We start from the raw sequence: 19,587 nt of genomic DNA, 5'->3' as shown, positions 1-19,587 counted from the left end.
AGTTAATATATAAATCTATAAATCAACATTTTAGAACTCCAGAACTCTTTACTCTCCAACAGCTAGAGATTATAGATGTGTATCCTTACAAGCTTAGAGTTTAGTAGCTTCCAATCTCTCCTCACAACCTGGAAAATGTTATCATATTTAAGGCCCACAAGGAAAGGTACTTTAGGTCATACCTGTGACAGTTTGTACACACAAGTCAGTCCCTTTTCAAATGTCATTCCCATTAGTATCTTATGTCAGAATTACAAGTGAAATGAACACACTGTAACCTAGTATTTTAAAAGGTTATGTTGAAGGAGTAGAGAAGCTTAAATTAATTTTCCCTGTTCTTATCCAGTAGATCTTTACCTCAATAGGATTTCCTATAATTCTATCTTAATCCTTGTCTCTGCGGAGGAACCAAACAGACCACAACATGAAAGAGCCTGCCAGCAGCACTTTCTACCCTTTAAGAGAGACTTCAGCTTAATGATTGTACAGCAATCCAAATCAATCAAGAAAGCAAAGAGCAGATGCATATTTTATTATGCTCTGCTAAGTTCTATTTGTTTAATCATGTGCAAACATTGCCCTAAAATGGTTGAAGGTTAGAACATTAATCATTTACTAGATCTATTCAATTCTTAAAATTAATGTTAAGAATAAATCATTTGAAGGAATTTTTCTATATAGGTAATATTAATTTGGGATATTTGGAAGAAATTGCACTGCTGATTTTGTGGCTTGAGACTTGGTATAGACAGAGAAGTAGAAAATTATTTAGCAGGTCTACTGGAATCTGTCATTATATTTTTGAGACTATGAATTAGCCAAAGACTGTAAAAGTATTTTCTAGCAATACCAGTTAAATGAAATATAAAAGTTAAATGAAGGCTAAAAACCCACACAATGCTGCCTTGCCCTAAGCATTGCTCTCAATTATTGGAAGCATAATATACAGGTTCAATAAGTATTTCCTAATGAACTGTTTCATTTGAATTATTCTTGTCATAATCCTCCCTTTCTCTACATTTTGGTTACTGTTAAGGGGCTGGAAAAGAACATATTATTTATTTGGGGGCCAATTTACGATCATACTGGGTGAAAAGTATTAGATGTTCATTAATTGAACATTTATCACAGTCAATATTATTCATAGTCAATCTCACTTCAGGAAGTTTGAACCTAACTCTCAACTTGATGGAATTCAACATTACTGAACTTAATTTTTTTTCACCAGAAAATGATTGTGACTATAAATATCATGGCTAAAAACACCCAGCTGAGACTGGATTTTTATCAACAAATGAACGAAAGGGTTTAAAAAAAAGTTGTCTTTTTTAGCAGTTCACACAGTTCTTAGAAAATGCAAAAATTTTATTTAAATGAAGATTGCTATCCATTCTAAGTCTCTACATAGACCTTTGTCAGGGTTTGAATGGATAAAACTAATGAAAAAGGTTTACTTCCACTTGTATTTTTATTTTTTTATTTTATTTTTTTTAAGATTTTATTTATTTATTCATGAAAGACAGATTGAGAGAGAGAAAGGCAGAGGGGGAAGCAGACTCCCAAGGAGCAGGGAGCCCGACACGGGATTCGATCCCAGGACCCTGGGATCATGACCTGAGCCGAAGGCAGACGCTTAGCCACCCAGGCGCCCTCTACTTGTATTTTCAACATTTTCAACACAGGACTTAGAAAATGCAAAAAAATTGGCTTAATAATGGAGATGTGAAAATTGAAAAAAAAGTTGTGAATTTACAATATTTCCAAAAATCGAAATGAAGGGATTACATGACAGAACAGATCTACAAAATGAAAGAGAATAAAAGATTAAGGGTGGCTTTAACTTATCCAGCCTGGGAAACTGGTTAAAGAATATCACAGTGGTAAATCTGAGAGACAAGAGAGCTAATGGGCTGGGGTATGTAAACCATATGCCATCACAGTAACTGGATTCAATGATGGATGGAGTGTGGACTGAAAAGAGGCAGAATGGAAAAGTCATATGAGGAGAAACAAAGGACCCACAGGAGAAGCTGGTAGAGCCATAAGTGGATGTCAACTACTTTTTAAGGAAAGCTGAGAAAGTAATGTTTTCAGAAGGAGTATGGAATCAATAATAAAGAAACCAGATTGAAAGAGTGATCAAAAATAGTGAACAGCTTAATATTAGCAAGATGGTGATCATTGCCAAGCTCATGAAGGGCTACTTCAGTTGAATGGTAACATTGTTGTCTCCTGTTAATAAAAAATAATGACATATCTTCCATTGTCCTCTTGTTACATATGACTTTTCACATAAAATAGTCTTCTCTAGAGGACCAATCAATAAAACAAAGTAGTCTTCTATATACAACTGGGTTATATATGACAATATGTAAAGCAAACTTATTTTATCTGATAAAATTCAATATATTTTAGTCCTCCATTCATGCTCTGAAAAAATTAATATATCAAGCAATCTGGGCCCTGCTTTTAATCTCATCTCTGAATTCTTTTTGACTTAGAGTATCATTACATGTAATAATCAGGTGTTCTATATAGCCACTAGGATTTAAAGAAACTCACTGGGAGGAAAAAAAGTATGTAGTAAACCAGGAAAATTCACTATCATTAGCTATCACTTTTGATAATTGACTTTTTTAAGAAAAATCTGACTGGGACTAGTCATATTCTCCCGCTGAATTCTACAACTGTGGAGCTGGACAGATTTTCACACATGGCAGAAACCACTGTCCTTTCAGGGCTGATCTGTATCAGTCAGGGCTGACTCTGCTGTGGGAACAATAACCCCATTTGAATTCCAGCCAATAGGAATGGGAATAAGAACATAAGGAAGGCACAAAACCCAATGATTCATACTACTCATTCAGGTTCATCTTTCTTTGGGCATTTTCTCTAGGCCATGTAGTGGACAAGACACTTTAGAGCTCAGTGAATCACAAAGACAAATCCCTTCATCAACTATATCAGAATCACCTAAAGACATTTTTTCAGGGATAGGTTTGGAGTTTCACACTTCAGGGATTTTAATTTAGTATATCTGGAGTAAAGTCCAAGAGACTACACTTTTAAAGATCTCTACAGTCTTTTTAAAGTCTACTGCACAGCCAAGTTCAGTAACTGATGAGTATTTTACATGCCAAATTTCCTTAAAATTTCAGGACCTTAATATTAGCATGAAACAAATAAGAAAACTGAAATTCTGAAAAAGTAACTAACGTGCCTAAGTTTACTGAATCAGAACCCATGTCTAGACCTTGGGATTGATAGTATTTTTCATTTTACTGCAATTACCTTCCATGGAAATAGTTCTCTGATTTTATCTTTATCACTTTCTCAATAGAAGTTGCCCTGGACTATGGATTACTACACAAAACTTATCCAACTTTCCCATGTTCTTCCAAAATTTTAGTCAAGATCTTACTTGCTTGTTGTTATTTTGTTTTGTTTTTGTTTTTGTTTTTGTTTGAGAGTTGCTGTTGCTATTGTTGTTTTGGTTAATTCCCCAGTAAGCCTCCCTTGAGCACAACAGGACATCTCTCTGGTGTCCTTTTCATCCTCAGTCTATTACCTGGGTACCACACTCACAAGAGGTACTCTTCCTCCTACTTTGTATATCCAAATTTTTCTAGCCATTCAGTGGTAATTGAACCAACCCTTCTGCTCTACTTTTCTTGAGCCAAGTGAAATGACAAACTGATTCACACCAAGTTGATAATGAGTACAAAGGAATTAGAACATCACTCTCCAATAAAAAAAAAAAATTGAGTGTACCTCTAAGAGACTGGGAGAAATTATACCCACTGAGTGGTGATAATTTTGGCTAGAAGAACCATTTAGAACCATTTACATTTATAAAACAACTAAAATGTTTGCCTGAGTTCTCCAGAAAAGCAGAACATATATATGAAAGAGAAAGAGAGAAATTTATTTTAAGGAATTGGCTCACACAATTGCAGAGGCTTGCAAGTCCAAAACCTGCAGGGCAGACTGGCAGGTGTGAGATCCAGGGAAGAGTTGATGCTTCAAAGTGAGTTTGAAAGCAACTTCAGCAGAATTTTCTCTCCTTTGGAGGAGGACAGTCTTTTTTTATTAAGGCTGTCAGCTGATTGGATGGGGTCTACTCACATTACAAACTGTAATCTGCTTTACTCAAAGTCTCCTGATTTAAATGTTAATCATATCTAAAAATACCATCAAGAAACATCTAGAATAAAGTTTGACCAAGTATCTGGGTACCACAGCCTAGTCAAGTTGATACCTAAAAATAACCATCACACCTGGTAATAGATAAGGGCAATCCATTTTGTAAATCAAAAGGATCCGAGATTATTATCAAGGCCCTATATCCTTGAGTGTCATTGTATCTTATGATCCAGTTCAACATGGAGAAGGACTCTAGTAAGACACAACTGAAGAGGACACCGTACATAGCACCTAGAATTATGCTTATTTTGGAAGGAGGGAGCATTGTTTCTATCATGATACAACTTCACAATCAAGAAGCCCAGGGCCCTGCTGGATGAGTAACTCAAGCACATAATGATGGGTTCTTTTCTTTTTCTTTTTTTCTTTTCTTCTTCTTCTTCTTCTTCTTTTGTGAGATTTGGAAGGCAACATTATAATTTATTCCTGGTGAATCATAAATCTGAATTTCAGAGGCAAATTTCTAGCATCATAGACTCAGGCATTTGAATGCATTGTAGGGAAGAGAGCAGAATTGGGAGAAGATGTCAATGCTACCTAGAGCAATCTACACATTCAATGCAATCCCCATCAAAATACCATCCACTTTTTTCAAAGAAATGGAACAAATAATCCTAAAATTTGTATGGAACCAGAAAAGACCCCGAATAGCCAGAGGAATATTGAAAAAGAAAAGCAAAGTTGGCGGCATCACAATTACGGACTTCCAGGTCTATTACAAAGCTGTCATCATCAAGACAGTATGGTACTGGCACAAAAACAGACACATAGATCAATGGAACAGAATAGAGAGCTCGGAAATGGACCCTCAACTCTATGGTCAACTTATCTTCGACAAAGCAGGAAAGAATGTCCAATGGAAAAAAGACAGTCTATTCAACAAATGGTGTTGGGACAATTGGACAGCCACATGCAGAAGAATGAAACTGGACCATTTCCTTACACCACACACAAAAATAGACTCCAAATGGTTGAAAGACCTAAATGTGAGACAGGAGTCCATCAAAATCCTAAAGGAGAACACAGGCAGCAACCTCTTCGACCTCAGCCGCAGCAACTTCTTCCTAGAAACATCGCCAAAGGCAAGGGAAGCAAGGGCAAAAATGAACTATTGGGATTTCATCAAGATAAAAAGCTTTTGCACAGCAAAAGCAACAGTCCACAAAACCAAAAGACAACTGAGAGAATGGGAGAAAATATTTGCAAATGACATATCAGATAAAGGGCTAGTATCCAAAATCTATAAAGAACTTATCAAACTCAACACCCAAAGAACAAATAATCCAATCCAGAAATGGGCAGAAGACATGAACAGACATTTTTCCAAAGAAGACATGCAAATGGCCAACAGACACATGAAAAAGTGCTCAACATCGCTTGGCATCAGGGAAATCCAAATCAAAACCTCGATGAGATACCACCTCCCACCAGTCAGAATGGCTAAAACTAACAAGTCAGGAAACAACAGATGTTGGCGGGGATGCGGAGAAAGGGGAAGCCTCCTACACTGTTGGTGGGAATGCAAGCTGGTGCAACACTTCTGGAAAACAGTATGGCAGTTCCTCAAACAGTTGAAAATAGAGCTACCATACGATCCAGCAATTGCACTACTGGGTATTTACCCCAAAGATACAAATGTAGGGATCCGAAGGGGTACGTGCACCCCGATGTTTATAGCAGCAATGTCCACAATAGCCAAACTGTGGAAAGAGCCAAGATGTCCGTCGACAGATGAATGGATAAAGAAGTGGTATATATACACAATGGAATTTTATGCAGCCATCAAAAGGAATGAGATTTTGCCATTTGCAATGACGTAGATGGAACTGGAGGGTGTTATGCTGAGTGAAATAAGTCAATCAGAGAAAGACATGTATCATATGACCTCACTGATATGAGGAATTCTTAATCTCAGGAAACAAACTGAGGGTTGCTGGAGTGGTGGGGGGTGGGAGGGATGGGGCGGCTGGGCGATAGACATTGGGGAGGGTATGTGCTATGGTGAGCGCTGTGAATTGTGCAAGACTGTTGAATCACAAATCTGTACTTCTGAAACAAATAATGCAACATATGTTAAGAAAAAAGAAAAAGAAGAAGATAGCAGGAGGGGAAGAATGAAGGGGAGTAAGTCAGAGGGGGAGACGAACCATGAGAGACGATGGACTCTGTAAAACAAACTGAGGTTTCTAGAGGGGAGGAGGGTAGGGGGATGGGTTAGCCTGGTGATAGGTATTAAAGAGGGCACGTTCTGCATGGAACACTGGGTGTTATGTACAAACAATGAATCATGGAACACTACATCAAAAACTAATGATGTAATGTATGGTGATTAACATAACAATAAAAAATTAAAATAAAAAAAGAGAGAGCAGAATAAAATGTGAGGAAAATTCCAAACAGTACCTGATCTCTAGTTCTTTGACTGATGCCATAATACCCAGATACTCTCTTGTCCCCATATATATGATACTTAAGCAAATATTAGAGTGTTTTTCCTTCAGTGAGCTCACAAAATGATTGGTCTCCCTCACACAACTTTGTTCTTATTCTGTTTATTTTTATTTTTTACAAAAGAAAAAGTGTTTCTGAAAACATTTTGTTACTGTATAGGGACCCTGATACCTTACTTAAGTAAAACCTCTGATAGACTTAATTGATATTGAGAAGATTGAAATCTGAGATAGGGTGTGAGGAGTTTCCAGATAACATTTTTGGCTTGATTTTTTAATTTATAAATCAATTAAAACTACCTAATTTCTCTTAAGAGTGATAGCATGGAATAGGGGCTCAGAAAATTCTCCAGAGAATATCTATCTTCTAACAAAGTTAACATTCATTCCCTTATAAGATCTGTAGGAAATCAGTCCTGGCAAGACTGGTCCCCTGGCTCCCTGGACATAATAGATGAAGCTCCTGATTATAGTGGCTTACTCCATTCTTCATATGTTCTCTTCCTTCATATTTTTTGGTAGGTTGAATAGGGGTAAGTGGAGCCTAGCAGTTAATGAGTTTGAAACATTAATATTTGAATCTTTGTCTTGGTAGTGATTTGGGAAAATGCCAGGTAGTATATATATATATATATATACACATACATACACAAGTATATTCTCTTGAAGCAACACAACAAAAAGCAAAAGTGGTACTGAATTTGGATTTGAGGCAGAATAGGGTTCTTTATTGCCATTATGCCCACATGACTCCAATACTGAGGAAAGAGAGCTGATCACCTTAAGTCAGCGGCTCCCAGAAATTAACAAGAGGCTTTCTTTCACTAACTGTAGTCTCTGCCCAAGCTAAGGCCTACCAAGACAGTGGTGGGCCAGGGGTCTCCATGGTACTCAAGCTGTGTGTTTGTTTATTGTCACATACTGATTCATCTCAGGGACATCTTAAGATTTGATGTTGGGTAGAAAAGTGGTAATCCCCTGCTGTACTTGGTAGGAATAAAGGTTGTTGGTTTACAATGCAATGCAGATAATAAAAGTCTCCAAGAGAACTAACATCCAAAAGTCCAGGGAGAATAAGTATGTTCCCAACAGCTATGCAGAAAATTAGAGGAATAGAGGTAATGGTACTGGTCACAAACCAAACAAGTAACAAAAATGGAGTCCTGAGTTCCAGGAGCAGAGTTCTAGCCAATACCACAGCTGGGGGATAGGAGCCTAGCCTCTGGTAGGGGAACTGATCAGAGGAAGATGAGTCAGAATACCAAGGCAGGAATGCAGGCACCAAGGAAACCAGGTGGAAGTGGAGATTCTTCTTGGAAATAAGCCGTAGAAGTAAAACTGGTTTCATGCAGGGCAGAAGTCAAATTTGTAAGATCGAGGCATAAGGCCAAATATATACTATTAGTAGGTTTGAATTAATGATCATTGTATGACTCCTGAAAAAAAGATATATCCCTGGAAGATGGTAGCTAAACCTGGAAATCTGAGTAATATGACTCAGCACCTGGGAGCTAGGAAACAATGTGGTAGGAAATGAAGAGGCCAAAACTTGAGTTAGATTTGGAGTATATAAGATTCAGTGAAGTAGGTCAGTGATTGCACAGGTCACTATGTAGAATATTCTGGCTTCAACATGTAATTTAAAATTCATTTGAAAAATGTTTTTAACTATAAAATAACACTATCCTAAGTTTCTTTTAAGGACAGAAATTGGTTATCTTCCCCAGATATATTTGCCTTTCATTTGTTTCTGGGTCTGTTAAAAGTTATAATCCTTTAAGAGATTTTGTTACCCTAGGCAAGAGTATCATCAGTGCAACATATTTTGTGGAAACCAGAAAATACTGACAGCTTCTTCATTCCTAAGAACGAAAAGATGAAACATAGAAAGCTTGATAGGAACTTCTGTATCTACCACATTGAAATCTACTCAATGACAGCATAATTTGACACTATGGATGCTCTATATTATATACAGTAATAAGCACACTCCCACACACATTGTTTTCTAGTTACATAGTTCTGCACTTGCTATCCCGTTACAAACAAACAAACCTTTTTAATATATACCCTTGCTGCCACAACTTTTACATCATTTCAAATTCTATTAAAGATTAAATATATCAGTGGCACCTGGGTGGCCCAGTGGGTTAAGAGTCTGACTCTAGATTTTGGCTCAGGTCATGATATCAGGGTTGGGAGATCAAGCCCCAGGTTGGGCTCTGTGCTCAGCAGGGGGTCTGTTTGAGATTCTCCCTCTCTGTCTCCTTCTGCCTCTCCCCCAGATTGCACTCTCTCTCTCTCTCTCTCTCTCTCAAATAAATATATAAATAAGTCTTTAAAAAAAGATTAAATATATCACAATGTATAAAATTACCCAGAATATCAAAACCTAGAATAGTAGGCTTTGGACATTTAGAAGAGATCTAGAGAACGTTATAAAATCTCAAATTCACAGAGCATATAATTTTCTCCATAAAACATGGACAAGACATAGAGTACCACAAAATCAAACCAAGACGTAGAAGCTTGGCAGTTCCTATGCATACATCTTGAACTAATTCCTCTAACTTCCTACAAGAATATCATGGTTTCTCATTCAAATTTGTGTTTTTGCAAAATTCAAATAAAACTCTAGGATCTTTGATCACTAATTGAATGGCAAACAAGGAATTATATAAACCAGCTCTACAGATATTTTTTAATAAGGTAGCTTTTTTTTAAGATTTTATTTTAGAGAGAGAGAGAGAGAGAGAGCATGAGTGGAGGGAGGGACAGGGGGAGAGAGAGAGAGAGAATCTCAAGTAGACTTCGTGCTGAGCACTGAGCCCAACACGGGGCTTGATCCCACAATACTGAGATCATGACCTGAGCCAAAATCAAGACACTTAACTGACTAAGCCACCCAGGTGCCCCCACTTTACAGATTTTTAATGGCAGCTTGAATTTCTTGGCAATTCATTCCTTATTGATGCTACCATTCTTTTAAAGCAACGCCTGTTATCTTCATTGAAAAAGTCCTTTTTCCAATATATAAAAATATATATTTGATGCCTAGTTTAATAATACTAGCACAAAATAAAGAGAACTTTTTTTGAACATTAGCATCACCATAAGTTTTATTGCTGATAAATTGACTTTTTACCATTTTTTGAAAGGACAATTCATATCAGAAGAAATTAAGATGATATAAAATCAAAGGAAGATAATAAATGATGTTAATTTTTATTAAAATTCCAAAAGAGCATAAAAATATCCTAGTAGTATGTGTTTTTCCATCATTAGGTTGGATTGTAGAAGTAAAAAATATCAGATACCATACCAATATGAGTTTAATATTTGTTCTTAGCTGTCAGTAGATATATTAGCTACTATCTCCTTTTCCTGTTTCATTATGTTCCAGATTGATCAAAAGCTCAAAAATTCCTTCATAACAAATGAGTTTTTAACAAACTAATCATTAAATTCCTCCTAATTGGTATAACTTAACCTGTTTGTATTTCTCAACTTTCTAAAAATTATTTAAGTAATATTCAATAAAATACTAGCAGTTTTCTACTTACATTGAAGTTGTAATATTAAATGCATGTAGTTTCCCGATTTCAAATTTCTCTCTAGGTTAGAGAGACCATCTTCATTTGATATATTGTACTTTTTCGAAGAAGATAGAAATAGAAATTAATGTCACCAGTATATAATTAAGGGTATATATGAGCAATTTGAAGGTGGTCTTAATTTGAAACTTAATTTGTGTCTTCAGAAGATCTGTCTGTGTGATTTATGTTTATGTTATTTAACTCCTGTGCAGAACCTGATTTTCTCATTTAAAAAGAAAGAGTAAATATTTTTGTATAAAAAAACATGCTATTTATCAATAAAAATATATGTTCTGTGATACATACCAAGAATAAGAGCACATTTATTTTGCATTGGATAAATTTACAACCTAAATACAAGAGGCAAAGAAAATTTCCAAAAGAATTACAATACCATTATATACATAACATGATGTAGATTGTACAGGTAAATTATTTGTTTACTTAAAATATCGAATTGGGTTAAATTAAAAACCCCATTATCATTATGATTCCAATTATAATAACAATCATTAAACAGGTATCAATAAGTATTCATAATAAAAATTCTAATGTACTAAGTTGCTTATATGATTCGTTATATTTTACTTTTAACAGTAACCATGTCAGATCACTAACCTACTTAGATTATTGAATATCAGTGACCTTAAAATATTGTTAGTATAAAAGTTGTCCTAATAAATCACTGACATTTGTTTTCTTTGCATAATCAGAATTATCATATATAACACTCACACAGAGGCTGCTAATAAGTCACCCAAATCCACATTTCTTCTTCTTGGGCACATGACTTAATCATATTTCTCAGGCTCTTACAGTTAGGTACATCTATGGGATTGACTTCTAGCTAATGGACTGTTATGCAAAAGTGGTATTAAACATTTCTGAACTTGACCCATAAAAAACATCCCACAAGTGTTCCTTAATGCTCTTTCTCCTTCTAGCTTGATGGATCCAAGATAACAAACAGAATGACCTAGGAAGCCACGTGTTAAAGATGGCAGAGTCTCAGTCAGACTGAAAAACTGTGTAAAAGAAGATTATCCAGCTACTCTGACATGATTTCTTTCCCCGTGCTATTATTACAGGAGCAAGAGATATCTTTCTCTTCATTAAGCCTCTCTCTCTCTCTTTCGTGTGTGTGTTTGTGAATATATCTATGTATGCTTATTGGAGATATTTAAATTAAATATTTAAATGTGAGTGAGGTACTTAGCATTTTTGAGGGGTTTTTTTCTTCAAAAATAAAATTGCAATATACAACTACACGGAATCACTGCTATAACTTAAGAAAAATGCTTAGCATAGTGTCCAGCACATAGTGAGCACTCTGCACATTCGGTCATTGCTACATAGAGGGGGGATATGTATTACTTTCATTTTAATTCCTTGGCTTAAAAAAAAACTCTTGGCATCTTACACACACACGCACACGCACGCACACACACACTCATACCTGGCCTTAGCTTTCTTTCCCACTCTCTCTCTTTTTTTAATATGGTAAGTCAATTTCTGTTTTTTTTAATTATGTTATGTTAGCATACAGTACATCATTAGTATTTACTATCTTTAGGACCTGCAAAAATTCGCAGATCAATCCAATAATCACTCCATATTCATATGACCAGGTAGAATTATGCACATAGGAGGGACCATTGGAGACCTTCAAGATTAACTTCTCACATAAAACATAAGGAAATAAAACCCCAAATGTGTTAGCTGCCGAATTACAATAAAGACCCAAGTCCCATGTCTTATAATTCAGTGCTCTTTCCAAGTCACTGTAAAATTTTTATATATTCCTGGCCTTAGAACCTAAGTATTTTTTGCTTATCTGTTCAACTGAGTTCAGTAATTAGCTAACCTGAATAAAGATCAAGAGACTATTGAAGACTATTGGATATGGCTAGGAAATAGGGAGAGCAAGGTGACCCACTTTAACTTAGAGATTCAACATTTAAACCTAACTCAGTTGCAATCAAGAACCTGATATTAAATATAAACATACCAAAAAAAAAGAGATCAACTACACAGGAAAAAAAAATGATCCCTACCTTAAAACAGTAAATATAGAGCAAATTTCACCATGGTTCTTATTGATTTATAACTTCAATATACATATACAAGTCAAGAAAAAAACACATGTATGAAAAGATGAGATCTCTATTTTATCCAAATCTTTCTGACAAGAAGTTCTTGCTTTGAATAATCACACTATCTGAAACCAAAGATGTAGACAGGAACTTCCTCTCTTTTTTGTTTCTTTACAGAACTATTCACTAATCTTTTAATTAAAAGTGAATGCTGGAGAGATGGCAAGTGAGCAGGAGAAACTGAAGAACACAGCCTCCTTATGTATTTGTACAACTCTAATCAGTCTTCATATCTCTCAGGGAGATCTGTATTAGTTACATGAAATCTAATCCACTCTACTAAAGCTTATGCCCTCAACCACCATGGTTGGCTCTAGTTCGTAATGCTTGTAGACACAGGTTGATAAAATACATAACCTAGGAAAGAAACGTTTAGAAAGGTTTTACATATTCTATATTCTAACATTTTAGAGGATCATTTTATGCCAATTTGGGTTTTAAATAATAAAAGAACTCTGATTTTCCTGGAAGCCTCTAAACTTAAGTCCCTGTATTTAATTAAATTTTTTCCTCTCAATCTAATAAGTTGTCTTTTATTTTAATCATAAAAGTACTATTTTGGCAATAATGTATAGGAATATCCAGGCATATATGGTGGCAACAAGTGTTTTTTTTAAAGCCAAGGAATTAAAATGAAAATAATACATATCCCCCCTCTATATAACAATGACAGAGAATATGCAGAGAGTGTTCACTATGTACTGGGCACTGTGCTAAGCATTTTTTCTTAATTTATTGCAGTGATTCCATGTAACTCTATATTGCAATTTTATTTTTGAGGGAAATAAAACCCTCAAAAATGTTAAGTAGCTCACCTACATCTAAATACTTAAGTATCCCTTAAGTCTCTGACACTTAGAATCCATTAATCTTACCATTATTCACTCCCTCTCTCTATCTTCTCCTATTCTCATATGCATCCAAGCCCAACTTGTATTTCAAGACATTAGATTTTGTTCATTTGTTCAACAAATATTTATCTCATGCTTATACATGCTTGGTCCTCTTCTAGGTGCCTGAGTCATGTCAGTGAGCAACATAAACAAGGGCTTTATCCTCATCAAGCCTACACACAGTTCCTTACATCTAAGCTCTATTCCCTCACCTTGCTCTCCTTTTATCACACAAATCACAGGGAAGAGAAAGCAACATGATTGTGGAGGAAGAGACTATAATAATGCAACACAAGCCAAGAAATTCCAGTTGCCACCAGAAGCTAGAAAAAGTAAGGAACAAATTCTCCTCTTGAACCTCCAAAGGGACCTCTAACTTCTGGAACTGTGAGAGAGTGAATTTCTGTTGTTCAAGCCACCAAAGTCAGGGAAATTTGTTATAGAAGCAATAGGAAACTAATACACAGAGGAAAGTAAATTAGTCATAATTCTAAGATTATGCTCAAAATGATTACACAAAAACTGCCTCTTTTTAATTTTAATTTCAGTATAGTTAACATACAATGTTATATTAGTTTTAGGTGCACAATATAGTGATTCAACAATTCCATACATCACCCAGTGCTTATCACAAGTGCACTCCTTAATCCCCATCACCTATTTTACCCATCTCTCCACCCACCTCCCCTCTGGTAATCATCAGTTTGTTCCCTATAGTTAAGAGTCTATTTCTTGGCTTGGCTCGTCTCTCTCTCTTTTTTTTTCCTTTGCTCATTTGTTTTGTTTCTTAAATTCCACATATGAGTAAAATCATATGGAATTTATCTTTCTCTGACTGACTTATTTCACTTAACATTATGATCTCTAGTTCCATCCACATCATTGCAAATGGCAAGATTTCATTCTCTTTTTTATGGCTGAATAATATGTCATTGTGTATATATGTGTATGTGTGTGTGCACACACATATATACACCATATCTTTATTCATTCATCTATTGATGGACACTTGGGCTACTTAAAAACTGCCTCTTGCATCAATATTAATTCTACATAAATGCTCCTCAAATTAGCAGTATAACTACACTCAGGGAAAGTATGCCAAAAAGTATGTTGGCATTCTTTCACTAACCATCAATTCTTAGCAAGCATCTTATATATTTTGGGAAACTATCTTTATCTTACCACTTCATAAATTACTTGCTAAAACAGTCTGTTGTGAGACATTAGATATGAGATCCAGGAATAAATGATATTTTTTAACATATTTTAGTAATTTCCTGAACTGCATTGTTTTGTGATCATAAATTACTGTCAAGTAAGCAAAATTATTTGCTCTTGAAAAATAAGAAATGTGAATCTCTTCAGAGTGAGGGCTGAGTATGTGGAAAAGCTTTCTTCTTTAATAAAAGCAAACTCAGAGGAGGAAATTCTCTCCTCTTTCAGAGGATGTGGTCATGATCATTTTTCAGCAATGCCGGGAATTGCTGAAGCTATGTTGGAAGTATGGATGATTTGTTGGGTGCGGCAGAATACAGAGAGAAAGCACCAAGCACATGGATCATACCACTGAGCTGCTGAACCAATTATGGCACCACCCTGCCGGCAAGTATACTTTGTGTTCTCTGATGTAATTAAGTTCCACTTTCAGTTGTATAGTATTCAATTATTTGAAGCTGAATATTTCCCAATTTAGATAGTGATCTTACAACAGGGCCATTTATGTTCATTGTTTCTGAGTAATTATTCATTCAATGACAAAATGATACAGTAGAACGCTTAGTCATATTGAACAATTAACCAGGACTTGATTAAGTGTATTTTAGTTTCCAAAGAAATAACATGGAAACTGAGATATTTAATTGTCCATTAGCAGTTTGAGGAATTTTCTTTGCGCATAAGGAATCAGTTGTGTTGCCATGATGATTTCAGTTGATGACCTTATTGAGTCCTGGTAGTGCTTGCTAGGTGGTACACTGAAATGGATAAATGGGCAGCGGATTCTTTGCAAGGGGCAAATGTATCCTGGGTTGACTTGGTCACTTTCATGCTGATAGAGGAATATACTGTATTTCCTTTTTTGTAAGACTGCTCTGCAAATGGAAGACATCTTAAAATTTTGGCATACATTAAGTGAAGTGGTGAACTCTATGACCCCGCCCAGACCTACTGCCACATTGGCTCCACATCTACCAATCCAACAAAGATCTTGTCTGGAAGTTTGCATAAGCTCATATCTAAATATAAGGACAGTTAATATTTCAATTCTTTAAATAAAACTAAAATTAAATCTTTTGCACAGTGTTCTTATAATACATGAATTCACAAAAGAAAACTGACGATTCAACAGAAGATGATTTATTAAGAAGTTGATGATCTATCTTAAAAAATATGGATTGTAATTGTTTTGTAACACGTAATAAAACCTTCAGAGAAACCAGCCATTGTTTCTTTTCTCTTATGTTGTTTCCAGAACTCCTTCTGTGAAGGAATCATTTAACCTTCTATTTGAGCACAATATGATGTATCACATTATGCAATGAAATGTTCTGAGATTTACAGTCAGAAATTCAAAATTTCGTCTCAACACAACTTATTAATTAGTCACTTAACCACCTCATTTCCACTTTTGCGTATGGTTGGAATAATCAGAATAATGATATCTTACCTGAAAGAGTTGTTTTGAGGATCCAGTGATGAAATAGGTGTAAAGTCTTTGTAATTGTTGAAGTTCTATAAACATTTTTTGAGTTTTTTTAGTTTTTATGACTGTTGCGATAATCATAACAATAAAATAAATGTTATGAGAGTTGATGTCTTATTTATAGTGAGAAATTGAGTGATCAAACTGTGTCTTATAATAACATAACAAATACCAACTGGGAAAATGAAATATTTATAAGTACCCTTAAGATATTTATAAAATAAACAGTTTTCTTTTTCTAGTAAGAGTGAAATAAATCAGGGGCACCTGGGGTGGTTCAGTTGGTTAAGTGTCCAACTCTTGACTTCAGCTCAGGTTATGATCTCAGGGTCATGAGATCAAGCCCTGTGAAGGGCTTCCCACTGAGTATGGAACCTGCTTAAGATTTTCTCTCTCCCTCTCTCTCTGTCCCTCCCCCCCTGCTCCAGCTCTCTCTCTCTCTAAAAAAAAAAAAAAAAAGGAATCAATAAATGTATATTATCAAGCTGAAGTTCCAAATTACTTGTTTCAAATCCTTGAGGAGAAAACATTATAACAGACAGAAAGATAAACATTAAGCTATAAGTGGCACAGAAGAAATAAGAAAATGACTATGAGAATATAGAGAAAGAAGGCCTCATCAGAGAGATGGAAGGTTCAGGTACAAGTTCGTGAATTTAGGTTTCCATAGATCTTCATGCCTTGTGCAAAATGAAAGTCTTACTCGCAAGTTTTATGTGTAGGCAGCTTGAATCTGGTGCCATGGTATAAATACATGTGCAAGGATTATTTTGTACAAAATTTTCCAAAAATAAGAGCAAGTCAAAATCTATACCTCCTTTTTTTTACTATCAGCATTTATATATTCTCACATAGCTTCTCAAAATTGTCCTTACTTCATTAGAATTATGTTTCTAAGTAATAATGCACAAATATCTTATTATATATATTATTAAAATACCTAATTAATTTATTCACTCAATACTTATTGAGCAAATACTATATACCAGTCATTGCCCAAAGAGATGAAGATAATGATGATAAACAAGATACATAATCTTTTCTCTCAAAGAGCTGTCATCTAGTAAAGTAGCACTTCTAAAATTTTAATGTTCACTCAATTTGTAGGGGGAAATTTTATAAAATGCAGATTTTAATTGAGTTGGTCAGACTGGGCTCTAAGAGTCAATTTTCTAATAAGTCCCCAGGAGATGCTGATACTACTGGTCCAGGAATCTCACTATGAGTAGGAAGGTATTTAAGCATACAAACAAGGAAACCAGTAATTATAGCCCAGTGCATGGTGGAGAAGTAGAGAGAAGATACAACACAAAGGCATCAATGAGATAGTTGGAAAGAAAGTATGTATTGGAAATAGATCTTCCCATGTAAAAATTTATGATAAATAATAAAGATAGTCCTTTCTGGCTTTCTCCCACTGTGCAAGGGCGCTGAGTGAACCAAGATGGTGGCTCCCATGGATCTGAAGTTGAAGGCCTTCACAAAACTTCAAGACAAAGTTATTGACACTCCACAGAAGGTGAAACTGAAAGACCTACAGATAGAACAGCTAAACAGAACAAAAAAGCATGCACATCTTACAGATGCAGAGATTATGACTTTGGTGGATGAGACTAACAAGTATGAAGGTGTAGGATGAATGTTTAGTCTTCAGTCCAAGGAGGTAATTCATAATCAGCTGTTAGAGAAACAGAAAATAGCAGAAGAAAAAAATTAAAGAATTGGAACAGAAAAAATTCTACCTGCAGTGGAGTGTGAAGGAAGCTGAGGACAACATCCATGAGATGGTAATGGTATGAAAGGCACAGTAGGAAACATTTAGTGGAAGCTTCCTGCCCCTTCCTATTCCTGGCAAGGGCAGAGGGGACTGTGTGGTGAAACGTCCTCTCTTTTGTCCTGATGGACACTTTATTTGGATGATCTTGAACCCTGTGTTTTCTATGTCAACCTGATACCTTTTGATTCCAACTCTATTTTTCTCTATGATTCCATTTCTATGTCACCCTGATACCTTTTGATTCCAACTCTATTTTTCTGTCCTGGCTCTGCTTGCCACCCCTGCATCCTGAGCAGAGCTAGGGGTGAGTCACGAACTCCCAGGAGAGGGAAGTTCGGGGTGTGTCACGAACTCCCAGGAGAGGGAAGATGCGATCCAGGACAGATAAGGGAGTTCTGCCGGAGCCTACTACTAGGTTTGCTGGTTAGACCAATAAAAGGCATCTTTTCCCCAACCCATTTTCCTCTCTCCAGCTGAAGGATAAGAACAGAGGGCCAGAGACGCAGAGGCTTTCAACCTCAGCTCCCCCCTGTCCTGTCCAGAGCTTTGGCTCTGTTCCTTTCGCACTGAAGCCTTTCTTGCTTCTTTTCTCCTTTGAGTCAGTCTTTCAACTTCTGAGCCTCCATGCAGATAAGGAAGAGAGAAGACCAGGAAGTGAACCTTGATGGCAGTCTGCCTAAAGACTCCTTCCCTGCTTCCTCCCAAACATTCCAAAAGAAAATGCAGTAATAAACCAGCAGCACCTCCAGGGCTATCTCCCTTTGGCCAGTGGCATAAGGTGGACACTACAATCCTAACGCTCCTACTGGCTTAGGGGCAATGCGTATGTTGGAGCTGGCTTATACTGGCTCAGCAGAGCCAATTATTAAAAAATTGATGGAATTTTATTTCAAGCCAGTTGTGAAACACAGCCATTATTAAAAATCAAGGTATGTAAGTATATAATTAAATTATATTTAAAACAAGGATAATATTCAGAACTTACCCCTTCCTAAAAAATAATAATAACGATAAAGTATATGTGGAAAAATAGGCATATTCACTAAGTATGTTACAAAAGCCATATAAATATATCCTTGTTTAAAAACACTTAGCAAAATTAAAAAATAAAATAAAATAAAAAATAAAAACATTTAATAAAATATATTCCTGATGGATTAGAGAACTAAGCACAATTAGATATTATCAGGAACATAGAAAATGTGTAAATGAATACTCAACTAACCTAGAGATGGAAAAGAACTTTTGAGTTATAAAAGGAATGGGAAAAATCTGAAAAGTATTCAATAATATGACAATAAAATTTAAACATTATTGTGCTTCATAAAGAAAATGAAAAGGTAAGTCTGTTTCTTTTTAGGAAACCCAGTGAATGGTGGAAAACAACTCTCTCTTCATGGACATAGTTATATCTGGACTCTGAATTAATTAATAAAGGCATTTATTTATGAACTTCACCCACAGCCAGTAGATCAATCTTCACAAAACCATTATCTTCCTTTGATCCTATACACACACTTAAAATCTGTAGTGACTATGCTCCAGTACTAAAAAAATCGAAACCACATATAGGCACTGAACACCCTTGACAATTGGACCCAATTCCACCTACTTTTCCACTCTTACATTCTACTGCTTCTTTCATGAACTCCTCACTGTAGCACTTTAACTAGCATACTTTTTTCTTCCATTGTGCCTTTACTATACCGTTTTCCAAATTTATAATACTTTCACCCTCACCTCTGCTTCTTCAAACCCGACAACACATCCAAGTACAACTCACATTCTACCTTTTTTGCTATTTGGCCAAA

General features: G+C 35.7%; 1 pseudogene; it reads left to right on the top strand.

Moving 5' to 3' along the window:
- The first annotated feature begins 17,443 nt into the window (after positions 1-17,443).
- On the top strand, positions 17,444-17,810 carry LOC114217129 (prefoldin subunit 1 pseudogene; annotated as a pseudogene).
- Positions 17,811-19,587: the final 1,777 nt, after the last annotated feature.

The sequence above is a fragment of the Eumetopias jubatus genome, unplaced genomic scaffold (genome assembly GCF_037043125.1).
Source record: "Eumetopias jubatus isolate StellerSeaLion01/CBP00866 unplaced genomic scaffold, mEumJub1_p1.0 scaffold_1, whole genome shotgun sequence".
NCBI lineage: Eukaryota > Metazoa > Chordata > Mammalia > Carnivora > Otariidae > Eumetopias > Eumetopias jubatus.
This window is presented reverse-complemented; position numbering and strand designations above follow the sequence as displayed.